Source organism: Equus przewalskii, chromosome 2 (assembly GCF_037783145.1).
Source record: "Equus przewalskii isolate Varuska chromosome 2, EquPr2, whole genome shotgun sequence".
NCBI lineage: Eukaryota > Metazoa > Chordata > Mammalia > Perissodactyla > Equidae > Equus > Equus przewalskii.
Genome location: NC_091832.1, coordinates 60,032,261 through 60,048,624, shown reverse-complemented (window position 1 = coordinate 60,048,624; position 16,364 = coordinate 60,032,261).

Sequence of the window (16,364 nt, the reverse complement as noted above, 5' to 3'; positions counted from 1 at the left end):
AAGCCGTTGTATGGATAGACCACATTTTGTTTATCCACTCTTCCACTGATGGACACTCGCATTGTTTCCACCTTTTGGCTATTGTGTCTAATGCTGCTGTGAACATGGGTACAGCCAACTTTAATTTTACTTTCGTGGTGTGGGCATGCAGCACGTCCAGGAGGAGAAGAGAGGGGAGGCAGCACCCCCGAATCGCACCAGGCAAAGTTGCCTGACTGCAGAAGTGTTTTGTAGCTGCAGCCTTATTCCAGCAGATCTGAGAGGCGGGAAATGGAAGGTAAGAGACTCCATGGCAGATCCTGGACTCATCTGAGGTGGGTCTTGCAAGTTCAGGGGAAGAGGCGACCTATGGAAGGAAATCTGGAGCAGGACATGAAGTGACCTGGGGCTCCACCTCCCCTCCTCGTGGCTGAGGCTGGGTGAGCAGAGAAAGAAAGTGAGCTGAAGGGCAGGTGCAGACCTAGAGACCACTCTGTAAGTGGACAGACAGGCTGGTGGAATGGAAATGCTGAGTCTCACCTGCTTCCAGAATTCCCACAAACTACAGTCTGCAAACCCACTAGACTGGCTGTGGGAGTCCTCGTTGTTAGTTGGGGATTTTCCAGACCCCTCGTTTTCCCATCCAGGCATCTCTTGCCACCTCTTCTTTACTGCTTCCTCTAAGACACGTGCAGAGGAAAAGAAATGAGAGGAAATGTAAATCTTTTAACAGAAATTCTTATGAATGGTCCTGACCAAGGAGAGGAGATCAAAATCAAAGTGTTTTAAGCATCCAAAGATTTCAATTTATTAATCAATCACTAGGCAATTATTTCCTGACTCTACAACCCTCACAAGCAGCTGGAGGCTGGGGTAACGGGCCTGGGATCCTGGGTCTGGTCCAGGGGGAGGTTCAAGGTGAGGGGCGGGCCCAGCTGCGGCAGTTTGAAGAACACTGGGAAAACAGATGGGGTGATGGGAGAGAGGAGAAAGGCCTCGAGCCAAAGGACCCAGAACAAACATGGCCACAGGAAGACAGGCACAAAGAACTACAAGTTTATTCACTTAACAATTATTTGCTGAGCACTTACCATATGCCAAGCCCTGTTCTAGGCCCAGGGACACAGCAGGGAAGGGAAGCCACTGCTCTCGGGGAACTCACAATCAGGCGCTTTGCAAATGTTGAGTGAATGTGGGTGATTTCTAGGATTTCTGGGTTCCCTCAGACCTAGTGGGTCAGAATCTTTCCTTTCCTCTCTCTCTCTTTTTCTTCTCTTTTATGTGTTAATTAATTAATCAACTAATCGATTGTGGGACTGTTAAGTAGGAGAGCAGGGGGGTGTTGTAGACATGGTGTCGCCCTTGATATCATTGACTTCGTGTGGGAATTGGAGGGAGAGGCTAGGAATCGCGCTGGCATCATCCTTGGTGGCAGAGCGCTGCCCCAGCGGCTGTGAGTTGAGCGTCTTTGTGGATGCCACGACTCTGATCTGGGTCACCTGGGGCCTGGCTGACACAGGAGCTCAGAGGCTGGCACAATTGTCCAGAAGAAAACCAAAGCAGCCCTCGCCCAAAAGACTGCTCCCTGTTAGGGGAAAAGACGTACCCAAAATGGCTTGAAAAGGAAACAGGGCATTATTTTACAGGGGGAAGAAGGAACGAGTCCAATTTTTAGAATTACAAGAAGTTGGAAAATGTGCATGGAATAGGGGCTTAACCCACAGGACTAAGGAGGTAGTGAGAGTATTTAGAAAGAGTAGTAGGAAGAAAGGCAAGAATTTTGGTGTCAGAAAGACCCAAGCTGTGGTCCAATCACAGCTGATTGTTTTGCTAATTAGTCCTCAGTTTCCTCATCTATCAAATGGGACTAAGAATAGGACCCACTTCGTAATTAAGTCGTAGGCAGAATTAAGTAGCAGGATCAACCTGGCGTGTGCTGCCCACAGGAAGACTGAAGAGGGAAGTCAGGGATCTGGACCGTGGGGATGCTGGGAGGAGGGCTGACGAGCCTGGCGTGTGGAGGGCCTGGCACACAGTAAGTAAGTGGTCCTCGAGCATCATCGATTAGCATTGAATTAGGACTCACATGTTGGAGGCTGGCTCCATCCCCGGGGCGCGTGGCCCAGACGCCCAGACTGGTCACCTCATCCCTTCTGTGGACAGGGAAGGGAGGACGGAGGGGGGTCAGGCCGGGTGAGACTGACCCAGGGCTCAGTTGCGGAAACGCTTGGCTACTTGAGCTTCTGAAAACAATGCAAATAACTCGTGAGAACTTTAAATTGATGAAGCGTTTACTTGTCCCTCATCTCATTTATGTGAGATTGGCGGAGCAGACATTGCTGTGATCCCCATGCTGGGACCAGGATGCTGAGGCTCAGGGAGGTTGAGGGCCTGCTCGAGGTCCACACAGCTTGTGAGTGGGTCTCTGACCTGAGCCAGTGAACCACAAGCTCCGCAGCCTTCGGGAAGTAGAGAATGTTACTGGGCCGCACATCTCTGCAGGAGCCGTTCAGCTTCAAAGTCCTGTAACTGCATCACAGCATTCTCTCCACTGAAGGTACCACAGACCCGGCTGCCTCTGTGGCCCATCCGAGGGGCCTTAGCATCTTGGGAAAGGACTTTTGGAACGGGCAGAATTCATAGTGGGAAAGTGCTGCCTAGTACTGAGTGCTTTTCTGTGCCCGGGCACTGCGCTGGGCACCAGACAGTGCAATGCTCACAACCATTCCAGGCTAAGTAGAGAGGAGGTATTATCCTCAATTTGCAGAAGAGGAGACTGAAGTTCACAGTGGCCCCATGGAATTCAAAGGAGTATTTAGGGGAATACCAGGAGTAAGTAAACCAGAGGGGCAGTAATCTGGGAAAGGAGGCCTCAGAGAACATCCCTTAACCCACCATATGCACCATATGCCTTGGGCATACCTGTGGCATGCTGGGTCCTTGGGTCAGGCCCTCCTGTGCTGTGATGCTGCCATCCTCGGCCAGGATCGAGCCCCCGCCCCAGGCCTGCGGCTCCCGGTAGAAGGAGAGGTGCTTCCTGGCTCATGCAGATTTGCTGCGGATGCTGTCGTGTCCTTCTCGGTTGTGTCCATCTCAGTGTTTACACCATTGTCTCTGAGATGAGAGCCTCGAGCTTCCAACACAGCCCCCATCAGCAGGGGGTGAGGAGAGATCGCGGATGCCTGACCAGCTGCTGGCCCCAGACTGACCCCCGTGACCCCACAGTTATCACAGGGAGACAGTCCTGCGGTGGGCCCAGGACCACCAACGATGCAACCAAGACAAGGATGGGGGTGGAGCAAAGCGGGAAACTAGGGGAGGGTCCCTCAGGCCCCCGGACCTGTCCTGGTTCCACACGAGAGTGTAATAAATGCCCCGTGCTTGAATGGACAGTAATCCAAACACAGGCTAACATCCACCGAGGCTTCACACACATCACCCCACTTATCCTCACAGCAGCCCTTGAGGGAGGTACCGTGATTATCCAGGGTCTGTAGCAGAGGAAACAGATGTACGTGGCAGAGAGAGGGTTAATACCTTGCCTGGGGTCACTCCCCACCTGGGAAGTGACAGCAATGAGATTGTAATCCAGGTGTGTTGGTCTCCAGAGCCCCTCAGAGCCCTTACCTCACTCTACTCCCCTGGACAGAAGCCCACTCGAATTCCCGACAAGGCTTCCCATCAGAGTCTGGGGTCAGGAATCCTTGTGGATCGTAAGGAGCTCAGACAGATGGGGGAGGAGAGGGTTGAGCACTTTCAGGGTCAGTGGGTAGATCGCCCAGTGCCACTCCCACCCCAGCTCCACTCCCAATGGGACGCCACCCTCGACCCACAGCACGTTAGCGTCAGCACTCGTCCAGCCAAGGGGAATGGAACTTGTCCAAGACCATGTGTCCCCTCCTCTGGGTGGGGTGGTGGTAGTGGTAGTTGTAGCATCTCTTGGGTCTCAGCCATTGTCCCAGTAAGGCTGATCCCAGTTGCAATTAAACTCAAGGGACAAATCATAGAATCCTTGGACCAGAAAGGGGTCATTTCCTCCAGCCTCCTGTCTCCATCTAGTTTTTTAAAAAGGTTTCTCCAAATACTACTAGGTTGAACCATAAGAAATTGCTAATATTCAAATATTTTTCACCAACAAAAATGGTGGTTTCATATGGTCCAACCTAATACTTGAGAGTGTCACACTGACCCAATAGAATTTGCTGAAAAGCCCCTGGTTGGAACTCTGAAATCATACTTTACTCCAAATCCTTTCTCACCAGCTGACTGTTCCTGGCATGGTGTTCTCCAGAGCCAACTGTGTTGTGAGAAGCTGGGTCCCAGTCCTGCCAACCTCTCCAACTACAGAATAGTTTAAAGGGTACTAGACTGGAAGTCTAAAGCCACGTGACTTTGGGCAATTCACCCACCTTCATTGAGGCTAGTTTCTTCATCTGTGTCTTCCTGCAGGGTTTTTTTTCTTTTACCATTAAGCCAAATGGTGTATGGTCCATGAGAATTATCTAGCTCCAAGCCAGGCACTCAATTGGTGCTCATTAAGTGTGTGTTGGGTGAATCTGAGTCACCAAGAACAATGTTCAGCTCAGAAAGAGTCTCCACAAAGGTGGATGTCCCAGAATCGACACTTGGGTACCAACCACTCCCGCCCCAGCTCCATGGCTGGAGGACACCCTGCAGGAGCCTGAAGCCATTGGTGGCTACCACTTGTGTCTGCTTTGGCCTCTCCATCCATCTCCTTTGCTCCACCTCTTCGACCAGCCTGCCTGGATGTTGTTTGCCAGAGGCCTCACAAATGTGTTTGAACCTGCTGGTGGGGGCTCTGGGTTGAGGAGATTGGTGCCCTATACTCTAGTCATATCCCTTTAAGACACACCCCCACAACCCACCCGCCCCTCCCTAAAGCCCACATCCCCACACTATGGCACACTCACCCCAACATGCCCCATCCTTCCTTGAGATACCCACTGCATGGTTACAACCACCTCCACAACACACCAATCCCTCCATGACACCCCACTCTCCCATAGCCCACTGCTCTTTGATTTTTTTTCTGGACCCCTGGGGAGGGGTCCCCGCACTTTCAACCACCTGGGAAAGGATCCCGGTGGAGTGGAGCAGAGTCACACGGGTCTCTGGGAGAACTAACAAGTTGGTGACATTTCCCCAAATCAGTTCCTCTAAGTCTTGGTCGTCATCTCCAAGAGCTGGGGGATGCTGGATGAGGGTTCTAAGCGCCAGCCCTGCTCTCGGTATTCTCAACAACCCTAGAAGACGGAACTACTACAATTTTCACGAGTAAACTGAGGCACAAAGAATTTAGGTAACTTGCCAGAAGCCACACAGAGATTGGGCCCAGGTCGAAGAGATGAGGGGAACTCTGAGGGGTCTAAGGGTCCTTTCTATGCTGAAGCCTGGAACAGCTTCCTCCACTCACAAATGGCGTGAGGACCCGGGAGGGAGCTGTAGTTTCATAAGCAAGAAAGGATGGAGCTAGAGCAAGTGCCAAGTCTCTGAAAATCCAGGTGGCTTCTCCAAAGATCAGAGGTTCCTGCTCCCTAAACTCAGGAAGGGCTTTCGTCCAGAATTTTCCAAAGCTCCCCCAATCCTGGGCTCCCTCACACTTCTCTGAGATGCCATACAACAGGATCCTCCTTCCGTTCAGCCGTGCCGACTATTTCGAGTGGGGCAGAGACAAGCCTGACTCATGGGAGCTGTGTGTTGGAACCTTGGAGATTTTAAAACTAAGACTGTCCTGATACCTCAAGGGATATGACGTTGCTCGAGGTCGGCTGATGGAACTGCCAGTGAATTACTTTCAAAGAGTAGAAGATTCACAGTGGGCACGTTCTGAAGGTCTCCGGAGGTTCTTGGAAGCCTTGGTGAGTTGTCTCTCCCACTGGGGTGAAGTCTGTCCCCTGCAGTCTCACTGACGCTTGTTTGGCCAATCCCAGCTCCTCAAGGAGGGTACCAAGGACACCCCACCTGGGCTAGTCAGGATTCTAGATAGTGTTGGAAGAAACCTAAAAGATCATCTAAACTTTCCTCTTAATTTTACAAATGAGGCGCAGAGATTGACACAAATGATGATGAAGATGATGACACCACAGCTCCTGACACCCATTTACTTGACACCCAAGGACATGACATACATTGACACCTCCTTTACTCCCACAGGTGTTTTTACTATACCTATTTTACAGATGAGAAAAGTGGGGCTGGCAAGTGGCACAACTGAGATTCAGAGAGGCCTGTGGTACCATGAAGCCCTGTCAGGTCCTTGTTCCCGTGAAGTGCTCTTTCCACCCCACCCACTCCCTCAAAAAGGCAGGAGACACAAATTCTCAATGAGTGGGGTGCAAGTTTAACGGCATTTATGTGAGCCACTCCCAATGGAGAGGGTCCCTCACCCACTGCCAAGCATAAGGCGGCAGAATGAGTCACCGCTGGGGTGAGGGCCACCTGGGAGACCCAGGGATGGAGCTGATGAGGTCCTCTGGGACCCCCTGCTTTCCATGGCAGAAGTCCATGCAGGAGCCCAGGTCCAAATCCTGGTCCTACCACATATATGCTGGCACTCCAGTACGTACCTGTTAGGATGGTGTAAAGATTAAGAAGAAAAAAGAACAGGCCCCCTGCCTAGCCCAGTGGCTGGCCCATAGTAGGCATGCAATGAATGCTAGGCACCATTACTGTTACAATAGGAAGAGAGGGCAGTCTGAAGAATGTCACCGGATGTCACAGTACTGAAGGGAGGAGATGCTGGTGGTAGGAAGTTACCCCCCACCCCCACTCCATTAGCATGCTTGCCTGGGCTGAAGGGAGGGGGCTAGGTCACCACTGACCAGCGCCAGTCCCCACAGCTTGTGATGCGTGGTCCCCCAACCTCCCACCGGCCTCCCTCGGTGCAAGGATGATAAGCTCGGTGATGGCACATTAAAGGCGTGGCGCAGGGCTGGGAGGCCGCTGATAACCTGGTGGGCGGCACTATCTGGAGAGGAAATGGGCTGGAACTGGGGGGTAGTAGATGAGGCCTGAGTCAGGAGGCCACTTAGAGCCCCAGGGCGGGACCCAACCCTGGGGGTCACGTCATCCATTCTCCGCCACCAGGCACAATTGCACCCAGCAATCCATCACTGACCCCTGCCTGGCTTTTTTCTTCTCCAAATGCATTAATGCATTCTCATTCTAAAAGACTCGAGCAATGTGGAAAGACAGCATAAAATGTGAGTGCCCTCCCTTATCGACCTTTGTCCCATTAGCCGCCTGCCCCCCACGCCCAGAGGTCACACAGGCTCTCTTTGGTGGGTATCACTTGGGTCCCTTTGCTGCACATGTACATACATAAGTGTGTGTGCGCGTGCGCACGCGTATGTGTAGATTCATGCTGTATGTGTTTTCCTGCACCTTCCCCCCACTTGACATGTCTTGGGTATGCTTCCATGTCAGTACCTATAGAAGTGCCTCATTCATTTCGATGACAGAATAGTAGTCCATAAGACAAATGTGCCATAATTTACTTATATCTTTCCCACTGTTGTACTTTTAAGCTGTTTTCAATGTTTGTTGTTTGCTATAACAAACATGTTGCTGTGAAAGGTATTGTACACATATCTCTGAGAACAAGGACATGTTTTAGTGTGGGATAACATTCTGGAAGTGCAACTGCTCCATTACTAACTATATGCATCCCAGATTTTGAGGTGTACTGCCAAAAATGCTCCCCAAAAAGGCTTCATCAAATTACACTCCCATCAACACTTGATGACAGTAAAAATTTTACCACATCATCACCAATAGTGTTACATATGAGTAGCACTGCCATTTCGCCATTCTGATGACAAAAAATAGTGTGTTGCTATTTAATGTGCATTTTTCCATTTACTGCTGTGGCTGGGCGCCTTTCCCCAGGTCTATTAGCTGTTTGTAGTTCTGTTTCTGTGCGGTGCCCACGTCTTACCATCTGTCCATTTGTGTTTGGGTGTTTAGGAACAGGAAGGACTCCCTAAGTTTTCTTTGCAGGAATCCTTTGTTATACAGGTGCTGCAAATATTTTCTCCCCGTCTGACACTTCCTCTTAACTTGTTCACATGTCCTTCATGAGGTTCTTGTCTGTAGGATCTTATCCTATGCTTCTGGATGTTTAACCCACATTTCCCCCAGGAAATCTAGTAAAAGCATTAACAGTTACGCTTCCATTGAATGTCTGTGGCACGCCAGGCTTTCTGCAGGGGACTGGAGAGGCACCTTCTTGTCCACTCCAGGCAAGGCCTCTGATGAATGGACGCACTTGACGAGTAAGGAATCAGGCTCAAGGAGTTGGCTGAATTACAGGCCACACAGCTGAGCAGTTGGTAAGTCCTCAGAGCCTTGACCACCTTGCTCTTTACTTCCTGGTCTCAGCCCTCTTTTCCCAGGTGGCTCAAACCATCCTTGCCTAAGCCCTGATTGAGCATGTTGCTTTGACTTGATATATTACGATCTATGGGAGGTGGGAAAAGAGCAAAATAGTGACTTGTCCTCATTCATTCATGTTTGCAACAAATATCCATTGAGCACTTTCTATGTTCCTGGCCCTGTTCCAAGGTCTGGGGACATTGGAAAAACACACAGCCCAGCGCAACAGAGGGGACAGTCTAGCCAAACCATTCCTCGCTTTGCTTTGTCATTTGCTCACTCATTTAATAAATATTGGTGGATAACCCAGGATTCAGGAGGCACTGCACATTTTTCTTAATCTCAGGTGTGGGGCACGGGGGCAGGGTGGGCCTGCTGTTTAATGCTAGGGGCTAGAAACGAGTATGTTGATGTCATCAGACGTCCCATGGGAGCCTTCCAGGCAAGGAAGAAACAACACAATCAAGGAATAATGCCAACGATGAAAAACTTGCAAGATTCTATGATTCAGTCTCCTCCTGGGTGCCCTGGTCTGGTTAGCTGTGTGTGCAGGCATGCTCACCCATGCATGCACATGTGCACACTCACATGCACACGCCCCAACCCTCTTGTCCAGCCTCCAGGATGGAGAACATGTGTTCTATTTGCTCTCTGGAGAGCAGAGAGCACACAACCCAGCCACTGTCTGTGCAAAGCCATGTCCTGGTGGTTCACGGGAAAGGCTACTCAGTCCAGAGCAATGAGCAGGAGGCTAATTTTAACCAAGAGCCACAGAGTGACCTTGGCACAGAAGGAAAGGCTCCAACAGAGATGCCCCCAGATGGTACCCTCGCCCTTCCAGAAGACTTCAGGCCGAGATTAGGGGACCCCCCTTGCCCTCCTGGCCCGCTTCCTCCCAGGCGATGCTTTCAGCCCACAGGTGGCAGTCCCTGTTCACCTCATCCGTCCTCAGTAATCTGCCTTCAGACCCCTTGGGACTGGCTCCCATCAGCCCCTGTCAGTCTCTGCTGCCCACAGCGACCTGGTGGCCCAGGGGCCAAGCTGCTGATTGGAAATAGAAGCGGATGGGATGGGAGTGGACAGGCCCAGCTCCCACACTGACTCTCAGGTGACCCCAGGAAAGAGGCTGTCTGGCTCAGGCCTCGACAGGGGAGCGGAGCATGCGTGTATTGACATCATACCGGGTGCACAACTCTGTACCTGAAGCCTTACGTACATTATCTCAGTTCGTCCCCAGCTTTCCTCTGAGCTAGGTACGCTCACGTCCGTTTTAAAGATGACGAAACTGACACACAGAGAGTTTAAATGACTTGCCAGGGATTCCACAGCCAGTAATAGGCAGAGCCTAGAGGTGAAGTGAACACAGTCTGATTCCAAAGCCTGCTCTTCCACAACACCATCTGCACTGGGAAAGGGGGAGGCCAGAGGGGTATGGGCAAAGTCCCCGCCGGAGTCCCGCAGCAGCTGCAGCTCTGCCTCCAGCTTGCCATGTGGCCGGCAGCCTCAGTCTTAGCTCCCTCCCTCTCCCGGGGAACTCTGGCTGGCAGAGGCTCTGCACGGAGACTGACCTGGGTTTGTGTCCCAGCTGTATGAGCTTGCAGGTGACCTCACCACTCAGCGCCTTGGGTTTCTCATCCACAAAATGGGACTAGTAACAGAATCGACTGAGGGTGGCCACGAGGGCCAAATGGAGCTGTGTGGAGCAGAAGCACAGTACCTGGTGCCTCACAAAGGGAGGTGGCCCTGCCCCCAGCATCCTGGATTGTGAGCACTGAGGTGAGAGCTGCTCCCACGTGTGAGGGTGTATTCAAGGGCTCTTTGGGAGAAGGTTCTTGTCTTACTCATCGCTGTATCCCTTCGGGGTCAAACGAGGACCTGAGAGGTCACAAAGTCCCTACAGATGTCAGTTAGACATTTTCCCTGCATACCAGCATTCTGCCCCTAAAATTGTAGCTTTTCCCCGTTATCTCCTGGACATTCCCTGATGGCTATTTTTAGGTCTTTGGCTGACGTCAGGCAGAGTTGTTACTCTGTGGATCCTCAACAGCGTCCCTGACCTCACCCCGGGGGACTCTGGCCACTTCACCTCTCCAGGGACTGCGGTTACTGTCTCATGTACAAGAATCCCTGATGCCCGGTGGCCCCCATCAGCACCAGATGTTTCTCTTCCTTGCTTCTTTTCCACCTGGCGTTCACAAACCTTCCTGTCATTCTTGCGGAATGGTTTGCTTAACCTTATTAAAAGGATTGCTCCACGAGGGCCACTCAGCAGGCCCTGTGTGGGTTGTGTCCACCCTGTTCCTCACTTCTCAAAGCACTTTTAATCTCAGTGCCATTTGCTGGGTCCCTCACATGCTGGGCACAGAGCCAGGAGCTGAGCATTGGCATCGGGCCCCTTCCCCTCTCTAGTGATGCGATGTGAGCGACTGGCTCAGCATCTCTGCCTGCCTCCTGTCCAGAAGGAAGAGAAATGAAGTCGGCCACACATCTGAGAGGTTGCTGGGACGAGCACCCAGGTGACACAAAGCAGGGGAAACCCCTTTGTAAACTGTTGAGTGCTGTGCCTTTGCATGTCCCTGTTCTTACGAGTAACTGTTTTCAAATCTCTACAGTCTGTTCCATTAAATAAATAGCTATTCTGGCATGGTTAAGCAATGCGGTTTTCCAAGGAATCAACTAATCTGATTAATATAAATATAAATAAATATAAAGATTTCTATTTTTGGAAAAATCTGGAGTAAACTAACATCTGCTCACTAGGAAACCCAAGTGAGTCAGGGCGGACAGAGAAAGGACATGGCCAAGCGCCTGGAGGGCTGGGCCCGGTGTGTGGACTCTGTGAGGCTGTGGGTCCTTATCCAGGCCTCAGTTTCCCATTTGTGAGGTGGGGAGGGTGGAGAGAGCATTAGACTAGAAGACTGATTTTCAAAACAATTTTAAAGCCATACTCTGTTCAAATAACCCTTGTGAGGCAGCTGAAGAAGTGAAACAGACGCGAGAGAGGCCACCGGGGTTTGAAGCAGGTGGGGACTTCTCCTGTCCTACCCCCATCCCACTGTGAGCTTCCTGTGCCTGAGACCCCATCGGAGAGGCCCAAGGCCCGGAGGAGCACAGTTTGAAACATCTGGACCAGAATCTCTCTGGAAGAATAATCAAGAATGGTGAGTCCTCACTCTCCCACTTACCGGCTGTGTGGCCTTGGGCCAGTTACCCACTCTGTGCCCCAGTCTCCTCATCTGTAAGATGAGGATCGTGGGACTACCTCTCTGGGCGGTTGTTGGCACTTTATACTCACTGAATGCTGACTGATCATGAAAGTCCCGTTCAGCCCTCTAGGATTCTAAACATGCTATCAAGTTTGGCTCTTTCTTTAACCCAGAAGAATTTAGGAGCTCAGCTTGGCTGTGGGGCGCCGACAAGCCTATGTCAGAGGTCTGCTGCTGTCTCTGATCTGCCTGTGGGTCACAGTGGCCGCTGCCTTCTGCTCTCTCTTTGTCACCTCTATGGCCGAGTGCTCCAAAGTGGACACCGTTCTTTCCTGTGATGACTGAGATGCTATGTGTCAAGCAAATCTTTGGGAACATTTTGAGACCGAGGTCTGAGCACCTGATCTCCAGGACGCAGACCCACCTGGTGACATCTTTTGAGAGTCTTGGGCAAGTTCCAGGACACACTGAGCAGCGCCGGGGCATACTCACCCAGGGGGAAAACGGAAAGGCTTCTGCCCAGGGTGGAGTTCTGCCCCCGCCCCAGGCACCTCCAGCCAGCAGGGCCCTCTCAGCCAGGCCTGTGAAGCCCCTTACCCCAGTGTCCAGTGGGAAAGAGCGGAACTGCAGAGGCATCCATCAAGAGAGGGTTGTCATGAGCACTGATGGGACAAAAACCCTGGAAAATTAGACTCACCTGAAGGTATTTCAAAGAAGGCTGTGGCCCTGTTAGCCCAAAGTTGAAGAAATGTGGGTTATTACTATTAAAAGGACACTATACCTCACACTCATTAGGATGGCTACTATCCAAAACATAGGCGACATCAGGTGTTGGCGAGCATGTGGAGGAATCAGAGCCCTTGTGCACGGTCGGTGGGAACGTAAAATAGTGCAGTTGCTCTGGAAAACAGTATGGCAGCTCCCTAAAAACGTAAAACTATAATACTATATGATTCAGCAACAGGTCTTGAAGAGATATTTGTACACTCATGTTCACAGCAGCATTATTCCCAACAGCCAAAAGATGGGAACATCCCAAATGTCCATCGACAGATGAATGGATAAACGAAACGTGATATATAAAATAAAAAATGGAATATCATTCAGCCTTAAAAAGGAAGGAAATTCTGACACGTGTTACAACATAGATGAACCTTGAAGACATCGTGCTAAGTAAAACAAGCCAGTCACCAAAGGACAAATAGTGTACGATTCCACTTACATGAGGTTCCCAGAGTAGTCAGATTCACAGGGACAGAAAGGAGGGTGGGGGTTGCCAGGGGCTGGGGGCAGAGGGCACCAGGGAACTGTTTAATGGGCCAGAGCTTCAGTTTGGGGAGATGAAAAAGTCCTGCACATGGATGGTAGTAACGGTTGCACAACAATGTGAATGTCCTTGACACTACTGAACACTTAAAAAGTGCCTAAGATGGTAAATTTTATGCTATGCATATTTTACCACAATTTAAAAAAAACAACAGCATGAAGCCCGGGGAAACTTGAATACTACTTTTAAAGAACCTGAAGGATTATGTGGCAGGGCCTTTTATAAAACAAATTATTAGAGACAGTTTTGTCTTTTGTGTAAATCTGGATTTTCCCACGTAAGTGTGCTTAAAGCTGGTCCACTGGTGTTCCAGCTCAGTTCTGCATCATTCTTATTTGTAGATGGGAAGTTTATTCACATCAAGTTTTCTTGTTTTTGAAACAAGAATGTACTGACCCCTGCCGTGTGCCTAGCACTGGGCAGGTACAGTGGAAGATACAGAAGAAGAAATAATTATCACGTTTAGGTGTTACTATTTGTCACGGGTTGAATTGCCTCTCCCCCAAATTCCTCTGTTGCAACTGAGAAAATTGAGGCTCAGAGGACTTAAGTTACTTACCCAAGGTCACACAGCTGAGAAGTGCTGGGGGAACCTGGGTCCTTGACTTCAAACCCCATGTGTTCTTTTGGCAGTTCTGCCCCCAGGGAGGAGGCAGTAAGAAAGTAGACAAAGAAAACTCACAGCCACAAATACAGAACAAACGCTGAGCGGACAACTAGAAACCCAAGCAGAAGACACAGCACAGAGGACACGGGAAACCCAGGTAAGAGTGTTGGAGGCTAGAGATCGGGGTCTTTGAAGGCCTTTCTTTGGGGGCTGTAATAACAATAATAAGAGCTGACACTTCTGAGCATTCACCGTAAGACAGGCGCTGTGAGAAACGCCTCACATGTACTCTTTTTCTAAACCTTGAAACAAGCCTGTCATGTAGGTGTCATTAGTATGCCCATTTTACAGATGAAGAAACTGAGGCTCAGAGAAGTCAAGCAAAGTGTTCAAGGTCAAACATTCCGGAGAGGAACTGCTTAAATTCAAACCCAGGTCTATCTGACTCCAAAGATCTTGCTGTTACTCATTTTAGAGTAACACTGCAAATGTGTTCTGGCTGTGGGGAGGGAGAGCGAAGGGACAGCAGAATCGCCCTCGCAGGCAGGCGGGCAACTGGAGTCCGAGGCTGGGTGCCTGCCTCACCAGGGTTCTGGGTGAGGGGGCAGCAATTGTAGCTCCAGGGGTCTCAGGCCTGGACCACCCTTCCAGCATCCTCACACGGGCAGATTCTGGTCAGGAGAACATGCCCTCCACAGCCCTGAATAACCTCCCCTCCCACTTGGGAGACAAATGTTGCTTTTGCCCATTCATACTCTCTGTCTCTGTTTTTCTCTGTCTCTATCCCTGTGTCTCTCTGTGTCTCTGCATATCTGTGTGTCTCTGTATATCTGTCTGTCTTGCTGCGTCTCTGTCTCCATGTCGTCTCACACTTCGCTTTCTGGCTGGGAACTGGAAGGCTCCTGTCCTTTATAAACTTTACTGGCAGCAGGACCCTCCCGCTCAGCTCTGGGCACCGCTAAGGCAAGTGCGCCTCCTCGTGGGGAAAAGCCTCACTCACGGGGCCGTCAAGCTTTGGCTCCAGCCTCACCTTCCCCGGGAAACCTCCAGGGGGAGCCGGAGGTGGAGAAGGGAAAGTGCCTGCCTTCCCTGACAATGTTCCTCCGAGTATGCCGGGTCTGGTGGGTTTCTTTTCTAGTTCCCCCAGTTGTCAGTTGCATGTCAGAACCGGCAAAGCTACAGGCATGAGCTGGTTCTGCAATTCCAGGACCTGTGTATCAGACTGGCCCCCAGGTGACTTGCGGCCAGCCTTCCTGGGAAGGGTACTTCTGAACCCCACAGAGCCTGGCGAGGAGTTCCCAGTCCTGGCTGGGGACATTTACAATGTGCTGAATTCCAGGGCCCACCTGAAATCCTGGTGCAGGTATTTTTAAACGTGCTCCCACCCCGTCATCTCTCCACTTCCATCCCACCGTGATTCCAATGTGCATCCGGGGTTGAGAACCACGAGTATCACTTAGGATGCTGACAAAAGATGAAGTTTCCAGATCCTGCCTTAGACCTGTTGCATCAGAATCTCAGAGGGAGAGGTCTACAAACCTGTGTTTTAAAACCAGGAGCAGAGGTGATTTTCATGAATAGTGAGGTTGGTGAAGCACTGGGTGAGCCCTTTATCTTTACGGGAAGGCAGTGGGGTCCAGGGAAGTGATGAGCCAGCCCAGGTCTTGCAGCTCATGGGCAGCCAGGGCCCAAGTCCTGGAAACCACCTCAGAGGGGTTGTGGGAGGCGGGAGGTGGTGGCCAGGCCGGGAGTCAGGTGGCTGAGCCGGAAGGAGGCACTCATTCCTCATCCTACTGACAGCAGCTCCCTCCCCAGCCCCACCTCCACAGGCACCCTCAGGTGGTCTCAGGGCCCTTCTCAGCCATGGGCCCCACAGGCTCAGATTTGTCTCTGCCTGCTTTTCCTGGCATGGGTTTTCCAGCTTAGTTCCCATCAGCAGTGCCCCTCACCCCAGATTCTGAGCCAGGCAGCTCCAATTCCCGGAGATGTCTTTCTTCCAGCATCTGGTCTGACCAGGAGATGGGAGGAGACTGGGGGGATGGGGTGGGGGCACTAAGACCCTGGGGCAGGGGGGGAGGCGGCTGAGCTGCGTTTTTTTGCCTGAGACACTCAGCAGCTGGCTCCTCCAAAGAGCCCTGAGTCCCTGGGGGAGGTCAGAGGCAACACTCTGGAGGCTCCTTGCTCGGATGGACCCGGTTCCCTGCCCAGGGGGCCCTCCACCCCTGCATCCTGGACCACAGGGTGGGGAGGAGATCTGCTCAAGCCCCAACTTGACCACATGCCCCCAACCCCCCGCACCCCCAGGTTCCACCGGCGAGCCCGCCTGGCCTCACCGTGCAGACACCCCCTGCTCCTGAGAGAGCTCTGCTCCCCATGCAGCACTTATGGCAAGGGGCTGGGGTTAAGGAGCCAGCTCAAAGCCCAGGTCCAGAACTGGCCAGTTAAGAGCTTCTGGAGAAGCCTGGGGGTCTGCAATCTGCAGGTTTCCTCATTCGTGGAAAAGAACGTAGGCATGAAAATAATGGCGACGCCTCCCTCCCTCCCACGGCTGTCTGAGAGCCCGAAGTACTGAATGTGCTCTGGAAACAGCAAGTGCCTACAGACCTGCGTCCCTCTCTGTCAGTCATCTCAGTTCCCCTGCGGAGACCGCTCCTCTATGAGGTTCTCCCAGCCCAGACCCCTTTCCGTGCTGCCACAGTCCGGCAGCTCTGCTGGGCCCACACCTCCATCCCCATCCTTAGAAGCAGGGAGACCTCGGGAACACCACAGAAGCCCTCTGTGCCCCGGTTTCTTCCTCGGTTCCTGGGGTGGTCCTATTCCTACCTCCTTGGGTCATCACAAGATCAGAGTC